Here is a 20,393-nt window from a genome sequence, read left to right as displayed (position 1 = left end):
TGAGAGAGTTAGCTATACAGATGATAGGAAGAGGAAGCTGCTAGAGCAGAGGCCCTAGGGTGGGGGCATTTTTGGCTTGAGGAGGGAGACTAGTGTGATTGGAGCCCTGGGGGGAGAGGAGCAGTGGAGGCGGGGTTAGAGACTTAAGGAGAGCAAAGTCATGGAAAGTCCTTTAGAACATTGCAAGAACTTTGGCTTTTACTCTGAGGGGCATGGGGAGTCAAGGAATAGTTATAATCAAAGGTTGTATTCATTTTCATTTCTACTGCAAAGGATTTCTCTGCCTGAAAACAGATTTAAGTGGGCATTGGTAGATACAGGAACACAATATTACAGACCATTGCAATAATGCCAATGAGATATGGTGATGACTTATACTAGGATAAAATCAGTGGGGGGGGGGGGTCAGAAGTAATCACAGTCTAAGTGTTTTAAAATAATTCAAATACAGTAAAAAGTAAAAATAGTATTATGATGAACCTCATATACCCATCACCAATAAAGAATTATCAATATTTTGCCATATTTGCTTTATCCCTCTTTATCATTTTCTTCCTTACAAAGGGTTTTAAAGCAATTCCTAAGTATCTTGTAATTTCCCCCCTAAGTGGTTTAATAGCATTTCCCAAAACTACAGAGTTATTATGACCAGAAAAAGTAATGATATTCCTTAGTATCCTCTAATATCATAATCAGATTTCCATAATCAAACTTCATTCAGTTGTTTTAAAACGTATTTATACAGTTGCTTTCTTGAAATCAAGATCTAAACAAATTTTTTACATGGCTTTTTGTTTTATTGTGTCTCAGATCTCTTTATTGTAGAACAGATGCCAGTTAACTTATTTTAAGTGAGTCTCTAGTAGACAACATGTAGTTGGATCATACTTATAAAAAATTTATTCTGACAATTTTTGCCTTTTAATTGGACAGTTTAATCCATTTAAACTTAAAGTAATTAGGGATAAGAAAGAATCTCTGCCATTTGCTATTTGTTTTGGTTGTGTCTTTGTTGTTGTTTTTCATTTTCCTCCATTAGTGCCTTATTTGCCCTTATTTGATTCTTGATTCTTTATAGTGTACAATTTTTATTCTGTTTTCATTTCCTTTTCTTTTTTTAAGTTATTTTCTTATTGGTTTCCCTGAGGACTACAATTAATCTTTTAAACTTATTACAATCTATTTTGTACTAATACCACCTTATCTTCAATAGTGTACAAAATCTCTGCTCCTATACAGCTCTGTCCCTTCCCATTTATATTGCTGTTGTCACAAATTACATCTATATGCATTGTTGCCCATTAACATAGATTTTAAATTAATGTTTTATGCATTTGCCTTTTAAATCACATAGGGAAAGAAAAGGGAGTTGAAAAATACAATAATACTGGTTTTGTATTTGTTACGTAGTTACCTGTACCAGTGTTCTTTATGCTTCATATGACTTCACATGGCTGTCCAATGTCATTTTATTTCATCCTGAAGTACTTTCTTTAGCATTTCTTATAGGGCAAGTCTACCAGGGACTAATACCCTCAGCTTCTATTTTTTTGGAAATATCTTAGTTTCTTCTTCATTTTTGAAAGATAGTTTTGCCACATATGGAATTCATTTTTTTCTTTCAGCACTTTAAATATGTTATTCCACTGCCTTCTGACCTTCATGGTTTCTGCTGATTAATTGGCTATTACTCTTATTGAGGATTCCTTGTGTATGACAATTTTCTTCTCTCTTGCTTCTTTCAGGATTCTCTCTTTGTCTTTCAACAGTTTGATTATAAAATGCCTTGGTATAGATCTCTTTGTGTTTATCCTTCTTGGAATTTGCTGAGCTTCTTGGGTATAAAGGTTCATGTCTTTTATCAAATTTGGAAGGTTTTAGGCTATTATATTTTCAAATATTCTTTCTGACATTTGCTCTCTATTCTCTCTTTCTGGGACTCACATTATGTTTATGTTGGTACACTTGGTGGTGTTGCACAGGTATCTTAAATTCTGTTCATTTTTCTTCATTCTTTTTTCTTTCTGCTCCTCAGAGTGGATAATTTCAGTCTTCAAGTTTGCCAATTCTATTCTGCTTGCTCAAATATGCTGTTGAAAAGCTCAAGTGATTTCTTCATTTTAGTTAATATACTTTTCAGCTCTAGAAATGTTTTTTTCTTTTTTATATTTTCTACCCCTTTATTGATATTCTCCATTTGTTAAGACATCTTTCTCCTGGCTTCCTTTAGCTCATTTATCATAGTTAACACTGAGTAAGTCCAATGTGTCTACTCCCTTAGGGACAGTTTCTATTAACTTCTCTTGCGAATAGATCATATTTTCCTGTTTCTTTGCATACTCTATAATTTTTGGTTGAAAAATTGCACAATTTGACATATTATAATGTAGTAACTCTGGAGATTATAATATTCTTGTCCTCATGGTTTGTTTTTATGCTATGTGTATTATAGCTCTTTGTTTAATGACTTCTAAAGTATTATTTGTAAAGGTTGTATTCTTTGCCATGTGTGGTCTTTGAGATCTCTGCTCCTTTAACTTGTGGTTAAGTTAGATAGAGTTTTGACAGAAATTTCCTTGAACACCTGGAGTTAAAAAAACAAGAAACAAATAAACAAAAAAACTCTTCTAGTCTTTGCAAATTGGCTCGATGTTGGTGTACTTGTTTAATGTTTAGCCAGCCTGTTTACAATTATGCTGTAGCCTTCACTTACAGCTTTTACTGAGCCAGAGGTGAAAACTTAAGGTCTTCTCAAGGTCTTTCCTGAACATGAGTCCTGCCCATGACATGAACATGGCTTTCTAAATCCCCTAGTATTTAAATACCCAAGGAAACTTTTCACTGCCCTAATTTTCCAAAGAATATCTCTTCCTAGCTTTTATATTTTGCTCCAGATGGAAACAGGTTTTCTCTTTTCCTTTCAATGTTTTTGAGAAAGGTCCTCTGTGACCTGAGGGTGTTCTACTTAGGAAAAACAAAGACAGGTGCCTTGCATCTGTCCTTTAAGTAGCCCTCAGACAGATCAAACAGAGAAACACAATTCTTTGAGAAGGTCTGCTATGCTGTCTCTGGAATAAGGAAGCAGGATTCAACACTAGGAAGATTAACTGCCATCTTCAAGACCCCAGTAGACCCAAGGAAGGAGGTGGTGCAAGGACAAGTAAAATGACACAAAGGTGTTCTGCCATATCTTGGCTTCCTCTTTCTTCATTAAACCTTTGTTTGGTTGATGTGGACCTTTACCTATTTTTTCAGAATTTTAACAGTGTTGATTCTGACAGCTTTTGGAGATATCTACACCAGCATTTTTACTGACATTATTTCCTTCACTTAAAATTTAATTATATGTCTCTGATTATGAGTGAAATTGAACATCTCTCTATATGTCTGAGGGTCTTTTTATATCTTCTATAAACTGTTCATAATTTTTGCCCATTTATCTATCAGGCTGGATATATCTTTTTTTTTTTTTTTTTTTTTATGGCTGTGTTGGGTCTTCGTTTCTGCGCGAGGGCTTTCTCTAGTTGCGGCAAGTGGGGGCCACTCTTCATCGTGGTGCGCGGGCCTCTCACTATCGTGGCCTCTCTTATTGCGGAGCACAGGCTCCAGATGCGCAGGCTCAGTAATTGTGGCTCACGTGCCTAGTTGCCCCGCGGCATGTGGGATCTTTCCAGACCAGGGTTCGAACCCGTGTCCCCTGCATTGGCAGGCAGATTCTCAACCACTGCGCCACCAGGGAAGCCCCAGGCTGGATATATCTTGAAGAAGCAGGAGAGTGTGGCAAAAAAAAAAAATGCCAATTGTCCTCAGCCAGTGTCCAATCTTCCCTTCTCTGTCATAGTACAAGAATCCCTAATTTTTATTTATTTTTATTTTTTTCCAGTTTTTAATTTTATTCTATGGATGTACACCTACAGTCAAAATGTACTTATAATAATAATAATAATTTTTTTACTTCTCAATTAACCATGCCTTTTTTAGAAAACAAATATATTAACATAAACAAAGAGAAGAAAATAAAATCATCTACAACCTCACAACTTAGAGGTAAAAACTATAAGCATGTAGGCGTAAAACACTCTATACTTTTTAACATGAAATATCAAAAAAATGACCATACTTGTACAGATTTGTAATAGAGAATGATTTTTTAAGATTGATATGCTTAATTGAGCAAAAATGTAAAAATATTCTATTTATAAAAACAGCACAAACATTTCAGCAAATGATGCTGGAAAAATTAGATACCCATAAACTGAAAAAGTGAACCTTGACCCATATATCTCATCATGTGAAAAAATTAACTCGAACTATATCATAGACCCAAGTGTAAAACCTAAAACTGTACAACTTCTAGAAGAAAATACAAGATACAATCTTTCTGACTTTGTCTTAGGCAAAGATTTCTTTTTTTATAGTGGTTAAATACATATAACATAAAATTTACTACCTTAATCATTTTTAAGTATACATTAATTAGACTGACTAGAATAAAGTCTAAATCTCCCAGCCTCTCTTGCAGCTAAGTTTAGAGTGATGATTAAATTCTGGGCGATGTGATGTTTGCAAAAGTAATGTGAGCACTTCTGAATTTTACCCTTTAAAGGAAGGGGTATGAATTTCTTGCTCCATTCTTTCCTCCATTCCATTGCCTGGAATGTGAATGTGATGAGGATACATTTGGGACCATACAAGATAAGGGCAGTTTTCTTTTTTTTTTTTCTTTTCTTTTTGTGGTTATAAACAAGAATATCTTTATTACTAAGAAATCCCACTGAAGTTTTTAGGGGTGAAGGCCATGATGTACGCAATTTACTCTCAAATTGTTCACAAAAAGGATACACTTGTTATTTGTGCTATTCTTATTTTTGCAGGATAAGGGCAATTTTCTATCATGAAGCAATAGCATAGTAAATGCAAGGCCCTTAGAAAACTTTATGGAGCATACCTGCCAAACCAGACTTTAATCTCTATTTTCCATTTCATTATATGAAAGGAAAAGATATTTCTATCTCATTTAAGCCACTGTTATGTGGGCTTCTTTCTCGTACAACATATCCTATATCCCAACTACACAAGATCCACTGAGGATGGTTCTAGTTGTCAGCAGTTATTGACATTAGAAGATCAAATAGACCTGACATCTAAAGAATCCATTAAGGACAACATGCAAAATGAATATATAATTACTCATACCTCTAACAGCATTTTAATTATTTATTAGAATGAAAGAAAAAAATAGAAAAGAAAGAAAAATCCTGGTGATAAGGACAATCTTGTTTTTATTTAAAATACACAGATTTTTAAGAAATGTGAATATTTTTTATTGCTGGCATGGCATAGTGGGAACTAGAATATAAGAGTAAAGAAGCAAAGTTAAAGCTAAATTATTTTCTACTTAAAAAAAGAAGAGAGAAGGTGTCAGTAGTATGAAAGGTTAGAGCCAGTGAGGTTTGGAGAGAGAGTAGGGAAAAGATTAAGAAAGAATTTGTAACCAAGAAGTTACTCTGGGAAGAAACAGATGATAAAGATGTTTAGAGAAAAATTAATACATACTATATGATGTAACTTCTACCTTCTCACTTAATCTTCAGTAAAATCTAAATAGTTCACTATCATTATAGAAATCATAATTGCCATTTAATAATACAAAGACATATTGAATTCTGATTTAACGCTGTATAGATTGCATGAAAACACATTCTCTCTAGAGAGGTTCAATCAGATCTGTATTACATAGTATGTAATTGCATACTGAATTACACAGTATGTATACACAGTTATAAATTCTAGGTATACAAATGTAAACAAGATAAAAATATGCATCCTCCAAGATTTCACAATCTAAAAAGTCATAAAATGAAGCAAAAAGTGACAAAACAATGTTGGATACTAGGGATATGTAAAGGGTGCTAAGACAGTGCAGGAGAGAGAAAGACTAAATCTAGTCATAGGGTAGGGAAAGAGGAAGTATCAAATTATTTCAGGAGGTAATACTTTTGTGGAGGCAGGTTGGAATTCTTCATGAAGTGAAGGAAAAAGAACCCTAGGTAAAAGGAATAACAACTACTTACAAATGTATAGAGGTATGAGCCAGTCAGACAGAGAAAGACAAATATCATATGATATCACTTATATGGGGAATCTAAAGAAAAAAAGGGTATAATTGAACTTATTTACAAACCAGAAATAAACTCTCAGAAATAGAAAACAAACATGGTTACCAAAGGGGAAAGGAGGGGGAGGGATAAATTAGGAGTTTAGGATTAACATATCATCTACACGCTACTATATATAATATAGATAAACAACAAGGACCTACTTATAGCACAGGGAACTGTATTCAGTATCTTGTAAAAATCTATGATGTAGAAGAACCTGAAAAAGATGTATGTATATATTTGTATATATAGACCTGAATCACTTTGCTGTACACCTGAAACTGACACAGCATTGTAAATCAACCATACTTCAATACTTCTTTTCTTTTTTAATTTTTGGCCATGTTGAGCAGCATGCAGGATCTTAGTTCCCCAACCTGAGATCGAACCTGCATCCCCTGCAGTGGAACTGCAGAGTCTAACCACTGGACTGCCAGGAATGTCCCCTGCAAAAATTTTTAAGGGATATGAGCCAACATTTTACCTCAGTGGCCTACAAGTGGTTTAGTATTGTGAGAGTCCAGGATTTTTAAGGGGGACTGAAAAGAGATGCATTGAGAGAGTTATACACTTTTTCAAGACATCCTAAGGACTTTTTGAATTCTCCTTTCATGTGGAAGAATTAAAACAATAGCTTCACTTATTTATAAAACAAAGCTTTTCCTAAGCATCTATTTGTTCCAGATACTGTTTAGATAAAAGCATATGGAGGGAGTAACCTCATATCTTAATGGGAGGAGAAAAATTTTTTAATAAGTAAAAAATATATTACAAATACATGAAGAAACATATATTAAGAAAATAAGATACTATGTTTCTGGGGGGGAAAATGAATTAATGTTATAGAGAACATGATGTGGGCAGGGAGGAGAGAGATTTGCTTTAGCTAGAGTAGTCACGAAATGCTTCTCTGAGGAGGTGATATTTGTTGAGACCTGAATAAGAAATAGAGAACCATGTAAACATTCACTGGAAGAAGTTTCAAAGCAGAATCAATAGCAAAGGCACAGAAATGAGAGTAAGCTTGAATGTTTGAGGGGTGGAAAGAAAGCCAGTGCTATAGACTGAATGATTGTGTGTCTGCAAAATTCATATGTTGAAATCTAATCTCCAATATAATGAGATTTGGACGTGGAGCCTTTGAGAGATGATTAGGTCACAAGGGCAGAACCTCATGAACAGGATTAGTGTTTTTATAAAAGAGACCCCAGAGAGCTCCCTTTCCCGTTCTGCCATATGAAGACACAGTGAGAAGACAGTCATCTATGAACAAGAAAGTGGTCCTTCATCAGACTTCAAATCTGTAGCACCTTGATCTTAGACTTCCCAGCCTCCAGAACTGTGAGAAATAAATTTCTGTTGTCAAGACAGACTGAGTAGACAAGCCACCCAGTCTATGGTATTCTGTAATAGCATCCCAAACAGGTTAAGACAACTATTGGATGAACATAGTGAATAAGAAGTAAAAATGAGCTTAGAGAGTCAGGTAGGGGCCAAATTATATAGAAATATGTAAAATAGGTAAATTAATATGGATATGTTTGATTTCAATAGAAATCCATTGGAAGCATCTATGCATGGAATGGCATGATCTTTTAGAAAGATACTTCTGGCTTTTATGTGGAGAATAGACTGTACTTAGGCAAGAATGAAGCAAAGTATTCTAGTTAGGGAGCTATTTCAGAATCCTAGACAAAAGTAGTATGGAACTGCAATGAGAAATGGAAACAGTGAGAAATATTTGAATCTGGAGTATATTTTGGCAGAAGAGATGTGACAGACTATCCAGAAGGAATAGGTGCGAGATGTGAGGAATCATGACTCATACTCTTGTCTGAGCAAAAAGGTAGATAGATAACTATGCCAATACCTGGGATGGGGAAGGTTTGGGAAGAGCGTATTTCAACAGGAGCAGTTTGAGGAAAGATGAAAATTATTTTTTGTGTTTTGGCCTTGTTAGCTTTCATATATCTACTAAAGAGAGTGGAAGTATTGATTAAGCACTGGAGCCTAGGAGAGGTCTCATCTAGAAATATAAACTTTAGTGTCATTAGCATATTCTGATATTTAAATCATGGAACTAGAAAGATCATCTTAGGAGAAAAATTAGAAAGAGAAAAGAAAGAGGCTGAGGGCTAGAGTCCTTCAGCACTTAGACATCTGTCAAAAAAAGGAAGAACCATCAATGGAGACATCAAAGGAGCTACTAGGGAAGTAGAGGAAAACAAAACAAAAAACTGTCAAATGTTATGTCACTGTGGATTTCACAGAAACATTTCAAGAATGGACCCAGTGGTCAACTATGTCAAATGTTATTGATAAGTCAAATAAGATGATTTGCAATGAAACACTGATTTTGGCAAGATGCAGGTCATAATTGGCTTTGCCAAGAGCCAATTCAGTAGAGTACTGGAGACTAAAGATTGAAGAGGTTTGAGAAAAGAATAGGATAGGTGAAGTAAGAGTACTTATAGAAAACTTTTAAGGTATATTGCCATAAAAAGGAGCAGAGAAAGGGTTGGTAAATGGAAAAGTTAAAGGTTAAGGGAGGATTTTAATTTTAGGTTTTATTTTAGTCCAAGTTACACATTCACATAATTCAGTTAAATAATTCAAAAGCCTTCACACAAATGTAATTGTCCCCTGCATATATCACCCCCCATTTTTCAACCTTCAGAAACCTTAGAATCAACTATTTTAGCTGATTCTTTTGGCTTCTTCTTGACTTCTGTGTCTGCACTGGCCTCCTTTGTCTACATTAGACTATTCCTATCCACTATTTTCCTTTTTTTTGTTTTCCTCTTTCCCCTTTTCTTTCCTTTTATCTCTCCTCCCAAGTCTCTTTAATCTTATTCTTATTATTTTCCTTTTTTAAAAAACTAAGCTCTACCTTTCTTTTCCTTTTCCTTCTCCATTTCCTCTTTATCCGCTTCATCTTCCTTCTTTCTATGTCTATCTCTTCCCCCCACCCCCCAGATACGGCCAGCCAAAGTTTTAAAATGTCATATATGTTACACTTCATGAATAAAGATTTTTAGGCCAGGTTCTTATATTTGAGTCAAACTAGCCAAACAATTGTAGTTCTCTTTCTAAGGAGGAAAAATGGGGTTTTTGAATGTCGTATTAACCTTATTTTGTTTCCTTCAGCATCAGTATTATTCAATAGAAATAATAAATAAATGATACATATAGAATATATTTCTAACTAGCTTAAAGATTTCTGAGAATAGGAGGTCTCCTTTACTCAATAGATATTTCCTTAAGATCAACTACTCTGCCTTATTCATCTATTACCCTAGCACCTAATACTGTGCCTGGTAGGGAATAGCTGCTCAAAAACTTTTATATAATTGTATTCATAATCCTCCTAGCAAGTAGACCACAGTGCTAACACATTGACAAACTCTGGAAGTGTCAACTTAAACAATTATAACATGGTTTTTCTTTGCATTTGACTATCTTCCATGTCAAACCTTAATCTTCAAAGTAAAATTATATTTTTAAGAAAACAATACCACCATTAAACTATATGGCATATGTTTTTCTTATGCTCCATTGCATATTTGATATGACATTCATGTTTACTTAGTAAAATATGTGCCAGATCCTTATGCTACACTCAAAGGCTAGAAGGAGTGGTTATAAAATAGTGTGATAAGTGCTACAAGAAACAAAAAAGAAAGTCACATTTTCCTGGGGGAGTCTTCATAGGTTTCAGAGAAGTGGTGACTTTTAATCTGAGTCTGAAAGTGTGAGTGGTAAGAGCCATTTCAATGAGCCCTGATACTCAACACAATCTTTATAACAAACAGTTGCAAGATAAAGTCATAAGTTTTAGTGAGACAAGTAATATACTTTAAAAATACTTCCTACTTTATTTGAGTGTACTGTGTAAGGAAATATGGACAGCAGGAAACATACCATCTAGAGACAAGAGCAATTAAAACTGAGCCCACTAAACGTGGGAACATTTTATTCAGAATTTTCACCTAATTTCCTTTTGTTTAAACCATTATTAAGAAATATCCTCAAAAAAAAAAAAAAAAGAAATATCCTCCAACTTATCACATGTGAATTTTAAGCCTCGGTGGTATTATGTTTGACACAGACAGATCACTTCTGGGATTATATTAATTTAGGTAGTAGTACCTGCCAGTGAGCATTTGATTGCCCACAATGCAGAAGGATTTACTCATATTATTGATTTGTTGGCAAATATATTGGATGAAAATCCCCTGATATTGCTAGAAGTTGTGCAATCCAATCCAAATCTTATTGGATCTGTGAGCCATTTTCCTCTGTGTTTAGACTTGTGATATCTTTCTATAAATAGAAAAACTCAGGTGTTAACTACAAAAGAACATTTACTGTTATGCAGGTGTACCCTAGGCTTGTGTCTCTGATGCTCAGTTATAACAAGTGCTTTGATTCCTTTTCAATTTTAATTTTCTTTTGTCTTTTTCAAACCAGTAATAGAAGAGAAAGTATAAAATGATTATAAGTATCTAAGCAAAGATAACCCTTTGACCTCTTGAAGACCAAAAAGGTTACATAATACGCTTGGATATTTTTAGGTAAACTATAAAATTTTCTTTCGAAATACATTGTCCTAGATTTGCCTGTGAAAACAAGGCAATTGTATTAAAATTTATTGGACATTTAATTTCAAACAATGTCACATGCCACAGTATATTTAAGCAAATTCTACCTCCAGAACCAGCCAAGTCCTCATAAAATCTGTTTTGGTAAATCCCATACCATAGATTTTTTAGCCCACTACTAATGTGTAGCATCTGTTATTTCACCATGGTGGTAGAATCTTTATTCAAAATTAAGGGCCCAAAGTTGTCAAAACCTAAAGCTGCTAGCATTTACAATTTAGTGATCATGGCATAAGAAATAGAATTTACTTAGCCTTTGAAGTATCCTTGGACATATAAAGTCCACAGAATTGTCAATCTTTGTACTTCATGAGAGACCACTGTATTTCAGGGTGAAAAAATTACTGCAAAAAGAAAAGAAAAGAAAACATACCACAGCATAATAACAATGGATGCCTCTTAGTCTTTCTAAGAGAAAAATTATATATTTGTATATTTTACATTAGATTTCTAATGACATGTCTTAATGACTAATGGTGGTGGTAGTAATTTTTCCCCCAGCCTAGATTTATTTTTCTATTTCACTACTTTTTTCCCTTAGGCATTAGAAGACAGAAACTTGGGAATAGGAGGAGTATCTAGCATGGAAAGTGACTTCAGAAATCATTGGGAAAGTATGAACTTGAACATTTGAGGCCATGGACTTAGAGAATAAGCACGCAACAAGGGAAGACAAGAAATGAGATGTAACCATAACTGTACACCTGTGTATATTTTCAGGTACATTTCTAAACACACATAGCAAAATTTCTCCTATTTCAAATGACATATATGCAATCAATTTTTCCCTGGTTGTATTTAAGGTAAAAGAAAGCACTGGTTTAGATACTTGTCCGAGTTCTACCACCAGATACCTGTGTAAGTTTTGACAAGTAATTAAACCTGTCTGACCCTTAGGTTACTCAGGCTTAATTCAACTTGGTGAATATGAATTGTTCTCATATTAGGTGTCAGTCCTTGTGTTCAATTCTGAGAACCCAAAGATAAAAATTACTTCTACTTGAGTTACTGCAATTTCCAATTCCAATCTCACCTGACTCAATAACTTCTAAATTGTCCACACTGCTCCAAAGCGATCTCTTTATAATAGAAATCTCAAAGGTTTTTAAATGCTTCAATAACACCATGTGGCCCTCACAAAAAATCTTAAATTCCCTAGAAATGTACACCTGACTCTTTATGGTGGGTCCTTCTTTGCTTCTCCGTATCCATTTTTTATTCCTCCTCACTAAATAATCCCCCTGCTGCTCAGAAATGTTTTCTCTGTTTTCTGTTTTGTTCCTTTTGTAGTATGTGTATTTCTTTCCACCTAAAACTGCATCCTTATCACTTCTGCTTATTCCTAACTTCTGTTAATCCTTTGTACTTCAGTATTTAAGTCTCTCTTCCTTCAGACAGAAGCCTCCTCTGATCCTGCTGATGTATTGTGCAATTTATCAAGCAGTATTGTAAATCTCTTTATGGATCTGTTTATCAACTATAGTAGAGATCCCAGAGTACCGATTAACAGTATGAATTATTGAATCAGATAGCCTAGTTTCAAATTCAGCTTATCTCAATACTGCGTAACTTTAGGCAAGTTATTGAGCCTCCTCCATCTTCAATTGTTTTATGCGTGCGATGGGAATTGATTATTAGTACCTAGCTCTTGGGAGTGTTATGAGGATTAGAAAACAAACATAAAACCAAAAACACAAAAAATGAAAATCAAATCTATGCATGTAAAATTCTATACCCAGAGCCTGAAACATAATAAGCGCTTAATAAATGTAATTTATCATTTTATTATTGCTAAGCTTGTCTCATCTCTGTATCTCTGATACCTTACACATTACCTGACATGACACATTTACCAATTCATTAATTAAGTGAATATCTATTATGCACCTCTGTGTCAACTATTATGTAATTGCAGGACATAAAAATACAAAGAGTAAGTATGATAACTGAATGAAGGAATGAATGAAAGAATGACCAAACACAAGTTCTATTCCTATTCATAAAAAGTGTTTGGTATCTAGTGAGGGAAAAACCATGTAAGTGAAGAATATAACAAAGAGTATGTAACAGTTCTGGTTCAGTGCAGGAAGTTAAATCTTTTCAAAGTGTATCAAGCAGAAAGGAAATTTAATTCAGGGAATCCGTAGCTTAGACAATTGTTGAACAAGCTAGGAATGGAAGTCAGGGTCAACTACTGGATTCCGGAATTTAAGGGCACATCACCAAAGTTGTAATCCAGGGGAATATAGGCTGCTCCTGCGGTCAAACTACCTCTCATCCACATAATACTGGTGACTCATGGCTGGGAAGCTGAGTGTGGGGCTCCTCAACTGCCTTTATTCACTCCAGTCTCCATGACTTTGCTTGCTATGCCAGCAAGAAGATGGCTTTCCCCTGTCTTCCACTGTCCAAATCATATGTTAGACCCTCTTGGGCAAGTCTGTGAAATGTAATAGTTTTCACTTCCCAAACTCTCCAACTACATAGTGTCCATGTACTTTTTAGGAAGATGTTTTAGTTTTAAAAGTCTCTGCTTTAACATCTATTTTTGATATCCCCATTTTTAAAAAAATCCTACCATTCCAAAGTCAGTAGCAGTCACTTCACAGATTCACAGAGAAAAATATTATTCTGGATCTATCCAGTGGTCCAGTGATGGAATTATATTCTCAGGATTTTATGAAGCACAGAGTAGGAGCATGTAAACCAGGTCAGGATGGAGGGTGTAGGCTCAAGTGGACTTCCTGAAAGAAGAGCTCTGTGAAGAAGAAAGCAAGGAAGCAGTTAGAATAATGTGAATGTGGTCTTACATTTCAGGAGTTCCCTTACAAAGAGAGAACTCCCCGCTGAAGATATTTTCTTATTTGGAAGTAATGCATTTGTGAAATGCTATTAACAAAGTATCAGTAAAAAAAAAAAACTGGGTGCCAAACATAAGAACAATTTAGTCTATTCTTACCAAGTACTTATGGGGTTCTGATTGGACTTCTATGCATTGAGATCCCTGCAAAGAGATGATTGTGCCTGCCACACACACCAAGCACTAGACTTTAAGGCATGACTTGGAATTGTATTTATACAGTCTTTCTTAAAGTTTGCTCTCTCTTTAAACTATACTCAGGCAAAACCGGAACTAGAAATGAGAACTTGAAAGTATCGAGGTTTTTGCATTTCTTATTAAATCAAACAAATTTTCATCATGGAAAAATTAGTAATCTTGTTTTTTTAGATATAAGAGGCAACTCTGGGCAGATAAACCTGATTAAATCCATTTGATTTTTGTTATATATGTTGTAGTTTGTTATATTAGGAAAGGAGATTTCATCACTTAAAAATGTTTTCTTTCATTTGCATTCCACATAATAATATTATTAACTGGTATTCTATAGTCTCCAAAGAGCTAAGAAATCCAGTTTTAGTTAGCCATAACTCTAGATTAGTTGCAGTAGAGCTGTGGTCTACTGTAGGAAACAGGTAGGTAATTCATTAAAACCATTTTACTATAGAAAGCAGCAAATGAATTTTCAAAATAACTACCTAGCATTTTTTTTTTTTTCTATTTGGTTAATTTGTGACTATCTTGGCCCTCTCAACTCCTGAATTTTATTACCTCCTTAGCCACAGTGAAAGATACAAAAGTTATTAGAAATTACCTCTTAGATATTAAAAGTTCTAATTGATAGTATTTCTTAACTACATTGGGAGTGGGTTTTTTTCAAATTAGCATTCAAACATTTGATATTTAAGCCATTTTATTTTTTATTCTCCTTAAAACAAGGTTTCTTTTCACTCCTCTCCAAACTTTAAGATAGGTTTACATAAGGTGAGAAGAAATTTGTTACCTTACATATCTTTGTTTTCTAGTATTAAAAATGTCCCTTCCTTATGCTTTTATGGTTGATAGTATATTGCTGCCCTTTCACTAATTTTTAAATTAGAGATAAACTATCAAAGTAATACCATCTTATAAAATACAAATGATAAGTGATCTTCCTTTCCATCATAAGTTGTCATACGTATCTCTGCCTACCTCATTTTACTTCCTTTTATAATAATCTAAGAAATTTTAAAACTATTCTCTAGATTTAAATAAAATTTAGCAGACTATTGGATGATTATCAAACATACACAACATTTATCTTCAAGATTTATAATATTCTTTTAAAAAAATTATTTTAGTGTTGAAAGTAATACATCTTATTGTATACAAAATATTAACAATATTACGCAATACTGTAGCAGCCATTTTGTTGAATGGCACCAATGTGGTTTAGGTAACTGACTTGATCTCAAGGGGTGAGCCTGATTGGTTGAATCATAGCATCGGTGTTGTCAGTGATTGGCTTAAGAATCATTATGTGACCAAATTTTGGCCTTGAAACACAAAAAGAGGATTGTTGGAATCCTTGTTCTTCAGTGAAAGAGAATCTCTATCATTCTTGAAAAAGTGTAGGGCCCTTTCTGCTATTGGCAGTTAGCCCACCGTCCTGATGAGCAGTGATATAGACAGAAGATGACAAAGGGAAAGGAAAGAACACAGTTCTGCAATAACATAACTGAACGACTAATCAATCAATCCAGAAGCCTAGCTTCTTTCTAGCTTTTCTGTTAAATGGGATAATAAATTTTTTTGTTCCTTAAGCAAATTTTTGTTTGCTTTTCTGTTACTTGTGACTGAAAACCGCCTGATTGATAAAAAGCAGAAAGCGAAGGTCTGGCTCCGTCTACCTCTCTAACACACTACCCTAAAGTAAACATCGTTAGCTATTGTATATGAAATCTTCCACATCTTGTCCCTATTCACACAAAAACAGATCCGCCTCTCTCATTTTCACTACACACAGAGAGAAAGAGAGCGAGAGATCTTTTTAAAATATTATTTTTATTATTCCTATTTTAACAAATGAGATTATAATGTACACAGTGATATGCACCAGGCTTTTTTTTTTCCCACTTAATGTAAGATGGACAATTTTCACATCACTATACATAAAAGAAAACCCATTCTTTGTAATAGTCACATAGCATATCATAGTGTGAGTGATATTTAGTTTCTTTAACGACTGCCCTAATAATAGAAATTTAAATTGTTTTGAATTTTTTGTTATTATGAACAGTGTAATGAGTATTTTTATACATATATCTCTGAGTAAGTGTGAAAGTGTTTTCCTAGAATAGATTCATCACAATAAAAACGATGACGTTATTTATTTTGATTGTCTTCTTTACTCAGTGGTGACTATACTGAGGCACAGAGTTACGTACTTGCTTTTGGAAGTTTTAGAGTCAGTATTCTGCGCTGATTTTAGAGCTAGCACTCTGAGATATATTTTGCCACCTCCTTTTTAAGATTTCTTTTTAGAATTGCATTGGATTTATGATTCAATTTGAGGAAATCTATGTTTCCACATTTTTGTGTCTTCTTTTTGGCTTTTCGGAAGAAAAATTACAGTTTTTTTTTTTTTTTCCATATAGGTGAGACATTTCTCATTAAGCATAATCCTAAGCATCTCACACTTTATATTAGAAGTTTTTAATAAAAGATGTTAGAAATTAGATGTTTTTACCAGGGATCCCAAGAAAAAATAAAGAGGGCAAATCTCCCTAAAAGCATCAGTTTATCTTATGGAGAGTAATCTATACGATTTAGTTTATATTAAAATGGGATATAGGGATTCCCTGGTGGTGCAGTGGTTAAGGATCTGCCTGCCAAATGCAGGGCGCACGTGTTCCAGCCCTGGTCCGGGAAGGTCTCACATGCTGCGGAGCAACTAAGCCCATGCGCCACAACTACTGAGCCTGCGCTCTAGAGCCCACGAGCCACAACTACTGAAGCCTGTGTGCCACAGCTACTAAATCCCGCGCGCCTAGAGCCCATGCTCCACAACAAAGAGGAGCCACCACAATGAGAATCCCGCGCACATCAACGAAAAGTAGCCCCCGCTCACAGCAACTAGAGAAAGCCCACGTGCAGCAATGAAGACCTAATGCAGCCAAAAATAAAAAAGTAAATAAAATAAATAAATTAAAAATGGATTTCTATTAAAAAAACAATAAATAAGGAAAAAGACCTGGATATATTATAAAAGAAAATTCAGAGCTCGTATGAAATTTTTTCATAAAATATAAGGAAAGGTATTTTGTGTCTATATACTAGTTAACTATTGACAAAGTGAATTGCCCAAAACTTGGAGCTTAAACCGACATTTATTACCTGACAGTTTCTGAGGGTAAAGTTTCTGGATGTAGCTTAGCTGGGTAGTTCTGTCTCAAGTCTCTCATTGGCTGTAGTCAAGCTGTTGACCAGGGCTGTAGTTATTTAGGGCTTAAGGACCTGCTTCTAAGTTCACTTACACAGATGTTGACAAGAGGCTTCAGGCATCCACCACGTAGCCCTGTAGTGATGAGAGAGATGCCGGCGTGAGGGGGAGGTGCCCAAGAAGGAAGTCAGAGGCTTTTATAATGTGATCTCAGAAGTGATATTCTATCGCTTCTGATGTTTTCTACTGCTTACACAGACCCACCCTGGGACAATGTGAGTGGGAACTAAACAAGGGTGTGAATACCATGAGGCAGGGATCATCAAAGGTCGTCTTGGAGACTAGATGCCACAGGTCTTCTGGTGACTTGAACATCCTCTGCTACCATATGGATACCAAAAAGAAAAAGTTTGAGAAGCACTGAGCTATGGAATTTTATTTATAAAGAGTCTTAAGGGATGTAAGAAACCTGTATTTGTAAATACTTTCACAATTTTTTCAAAGAACTTCATATATATATATATATATATATATATATATATATATATATATATACACACATACATTTTCGTTCCAAAACTCCAGTAAGTAAATTTTACCTCAAAAGAAGTAAAGACTAGACTAATCTGGAGGATGAAACCATTTCGCTGTTTTAGCCCCAGCTAAGCTCTCACTTTAATAAAGCCACACGAGTAATACCCATTTTGCCACGTGGAGCAGAGCAACCAATCAACTGATCTCAATCAACCCACAGAATCATAAGAAATAATAAGGACTTGCTCTTATAAGTCAGTAAGTTTTTTGGAGCGTTTTTACCACAGCAATATATACCCGAAACAGAAATTGCTACTATATAGAAGTGGGGTGCTGGCATCATACAAACATAAAGTATTGGCTTTGGGACTAAGCAGCAAATACCTGGTTAGAAGAGCAGTGATAAAATTGCTATTGGAAACTTGACAACCTAATTTATGTATTGATAGAAAATTAACGGGAATAATGACCTTGATAACTTGTAAGATAAAACATGTACCTAATGACTTTGTGATTCTGGCTAAGTAGATTTTCAGACAGGATGTTGAAAGTGCCAATTGGCTTCTTATAGTTGCCTAAGATATGGTTTTATAGGAAAGAGATGAATGAAAGAAGGAACTGTTTGGTTTCAAGCAGAGCTTAATGAAATGATTTCTAACAGAAGATTAGCTGAGTTAGAATATAAAATTGGTTTTCATTCCCAGCTTCTCCAGTGGACAATAGATTATCAAATTAAGAGGTGAAAATGAAATTCAGGGTAATAACAGTAAAATGTGGCTTCAAAATAAAGATCAAATCAAGGCTATGAATGTAAGACCCTTAGTTAAGACCTAAGAAAGATTCAAGTTGTTTCTTCTCAGACTCTCAGCCAGACCAAAGGCTCCTAAGAATTTTAAGGATGTTGTCTCAAAGCACATTAACCCATATTTCAAAGTAGAAAGAGATCTGTCTTGAAAATATATGTCCCTGTGACTTTTGTTTAATGGAATGAACTATAATATGTAAACAGTCCACATGATTTTAAATGGAATTTTAGTAGTGAAAGCACTATCAGCTTAGACTAAAAGGCACAGAGACAGTTCAAAACAATTTGGGCCGTCGACTTTCTACAGCAGGAAACAGCCTGAGAAACATACTGAGCTACAAGCAAAAGCAACTTGTTACTAAAAAGGGGGGCATAGAATTGAGCCAAGGGCCAGAGGGAGCCACTTGCAAATAGGAGAAGTGGGTATAATCAAGAAACTTCCCCTGCCTCTGGAGCAGGACAACTGGTGGCATGTACATGACTGGATTCCAGAATTTCTATGTGTCTCTACTTCCTCCATCCTTTCTGAGTAGGAGTGTCTAGCATGATTATCTTCTTTCTATCTCACCATTTTATGAACTTACATAGAGGGTAGACTGGTAATTTACCTTTCCAGTTTATAAGTCTCTGCACCCAACAAATGAGCCCAAGTAACTGTACCTAAGGGATCACCCTGAACATTATTTAGATGTGGGCTCTTGCACTTCAAAGTTAGATCTGATGACATAATAGGATAAGACTTTTGGGTCTTGGAGAGAGCATGATTTTCTTTTGCATGTGAGAGGAATGGATCATCAGGGATCAGAGAGATCATGGCAAAATGTTAAGTGAGCCTTGACTCTCAGTGTTCCAGACCTTGTGTAGTCCCCTCCCACATTGAACCTAGGCTTGTTTCTGTGTCTTGTTTTGGTCAATGGGACATTTGCAAGTATGATGCAAGCAGAGGATTGATAGGCATATGTGTATTGGAGTTTGTCATTTTGGAATGCTCCCACTAGGAATTTAGTCACCTAGCTGTAAGGTAGTACAGACTAGACTGCTGAATCATTAGAGATCACATGGAGATAAGCCTTAAAGGATGAGAAACCATTCTGGACCTTCCAGCCCAGACAAACTCCAGCTAAACGCAGCCACATGAGTTACCTCAGCTATATCACATGGAGCAGTAAAACTACCCAGATGAGCCCAGACAACACACAGAATGGTCAGAAATGATTAATCAGCATTTAGTCTCAAAATTTTGGAGTGGCGTGTTACACAGGAATAGATAACTGAAACAATTTATTTTGAAAGACTCTTAACATGGAAGTTTTGTTAGTCTCCAATATATTACCCTAAACTACAGTAAAGAAGTAAAATTAGGCAAATTCTTTTTGTTTTTTCTGCTAAGGTTTGAGTGCAAGTGTAATTCCTAAGGCTCTAAGGAGAATTTTTCTGACTTTTCTACATAAAGAAATTCATTGATAAATGGAGTATTTGGCATGCAAATTTTTTTGCTAAATTCACAAATGATTTATGACCTATTTACCTATTAGAGGTGATCATCACAATACTAACAGTTGAGAGACAATGCTAGTTAACTAATAAAACAAGTTAAGCATCCTGCCAAAATACCAGTGTCTGACTAATAATTTCAATCATTTTCAGTTTAAATTGTATTATCACCTTATGAAATCTCATTAGAAATTTATTTTTTTGTTTGAAAATTCTAAGTGTAACATAAGTCAATGTTGAAAATGATACTAAAAACCAAAGAAATTGCATGTTTTAGAATTTATATCAATTTTATTTTAAGGATATTAAAAATATTGAAAACTATTTACTTTGATCTTATATTATCAAGTTGATATTTGATTTCATATAAATTCAGTTTTAACAGAAGAGTTATTTGAACTGTTCTAGTTTATTTATTGGTCTAGTTAAGTGATATAGCCCAGAAAAAAAACAAGAGAATCCATCAGAAAAATACATA

General features: G+C 34.7%; 2 long non-coding RNA genes across 5 annotated transcripts in view; one reads left to right on the top strand and one right to left on the bottom strand.

Annotated features, from left to right (window-relative positions):
- Positions 1–20,393, top strand: part of LOC103020454 (uncharacterized) — a 35,862-nt gene that overhangs the window by 8,189 nt on the left and 7,280 nt on the right. Inside the window, exon 3 of one of the 2 annotated variants that reach the window (XR_009005209.1) lies at positions 11,364–11,542. This is a non-coding gene — a long non-coding RNA (uncharacterized LOC103020454). Of the gene's footprint in view, positions 1–11,363; positions 12,608–20,393 lie in introns of those variants that run through there. The other variant, XR_449932.2, reaches the window with a different exon arrangement.
- LOC103020271 (uncharacterized) overlaps positions 10,102–20,393 on the bottom strand; it is a 44,037-nt gene continuing 33,745 nt past the window's right edge. For 2 of the 3 annotated variants that reach the window (XR_449931.3, XR_003622202.2), the window contains 4 exons: positions 17,389–17,463; positions 17,037–17,217; positions 13,401–13,580; positions 10,102–11,166 (listed from right to left, as the gene is read on the bottom strand). This is a non-coding gene — a long non-coding RNA (uncharacterized LOC103020271). The remainder of the gene's footprint in view (positions 11,167–13,400; positions 13,581–17,036; positions 17,218–17,388; positions 17,464–20,393) is intronic. The other variant, XR_003622203.2, reaches the window with a different exon arrangement.

This window comes from Balaenoptera acutorostrata, chromosome 1, assembly GCF_949987535.1.
Source record: "Balaenoptera acutorostrata chromosome 1, mBalAcu1.1, whole genome shotgun sequence".
Lineage (NCBI taxonomy): Eukaryota > Metazoa > Chordata > Mammalia > Artiodactyla > Balaenopteridae > Balaenoptera > Balaenoptera acutorostrata.
The sequence above is the reverse complement of the archived record's forward strand: the minus strand, read 5'-3'. Positions and strand labels throughout refer to the sequence as shown.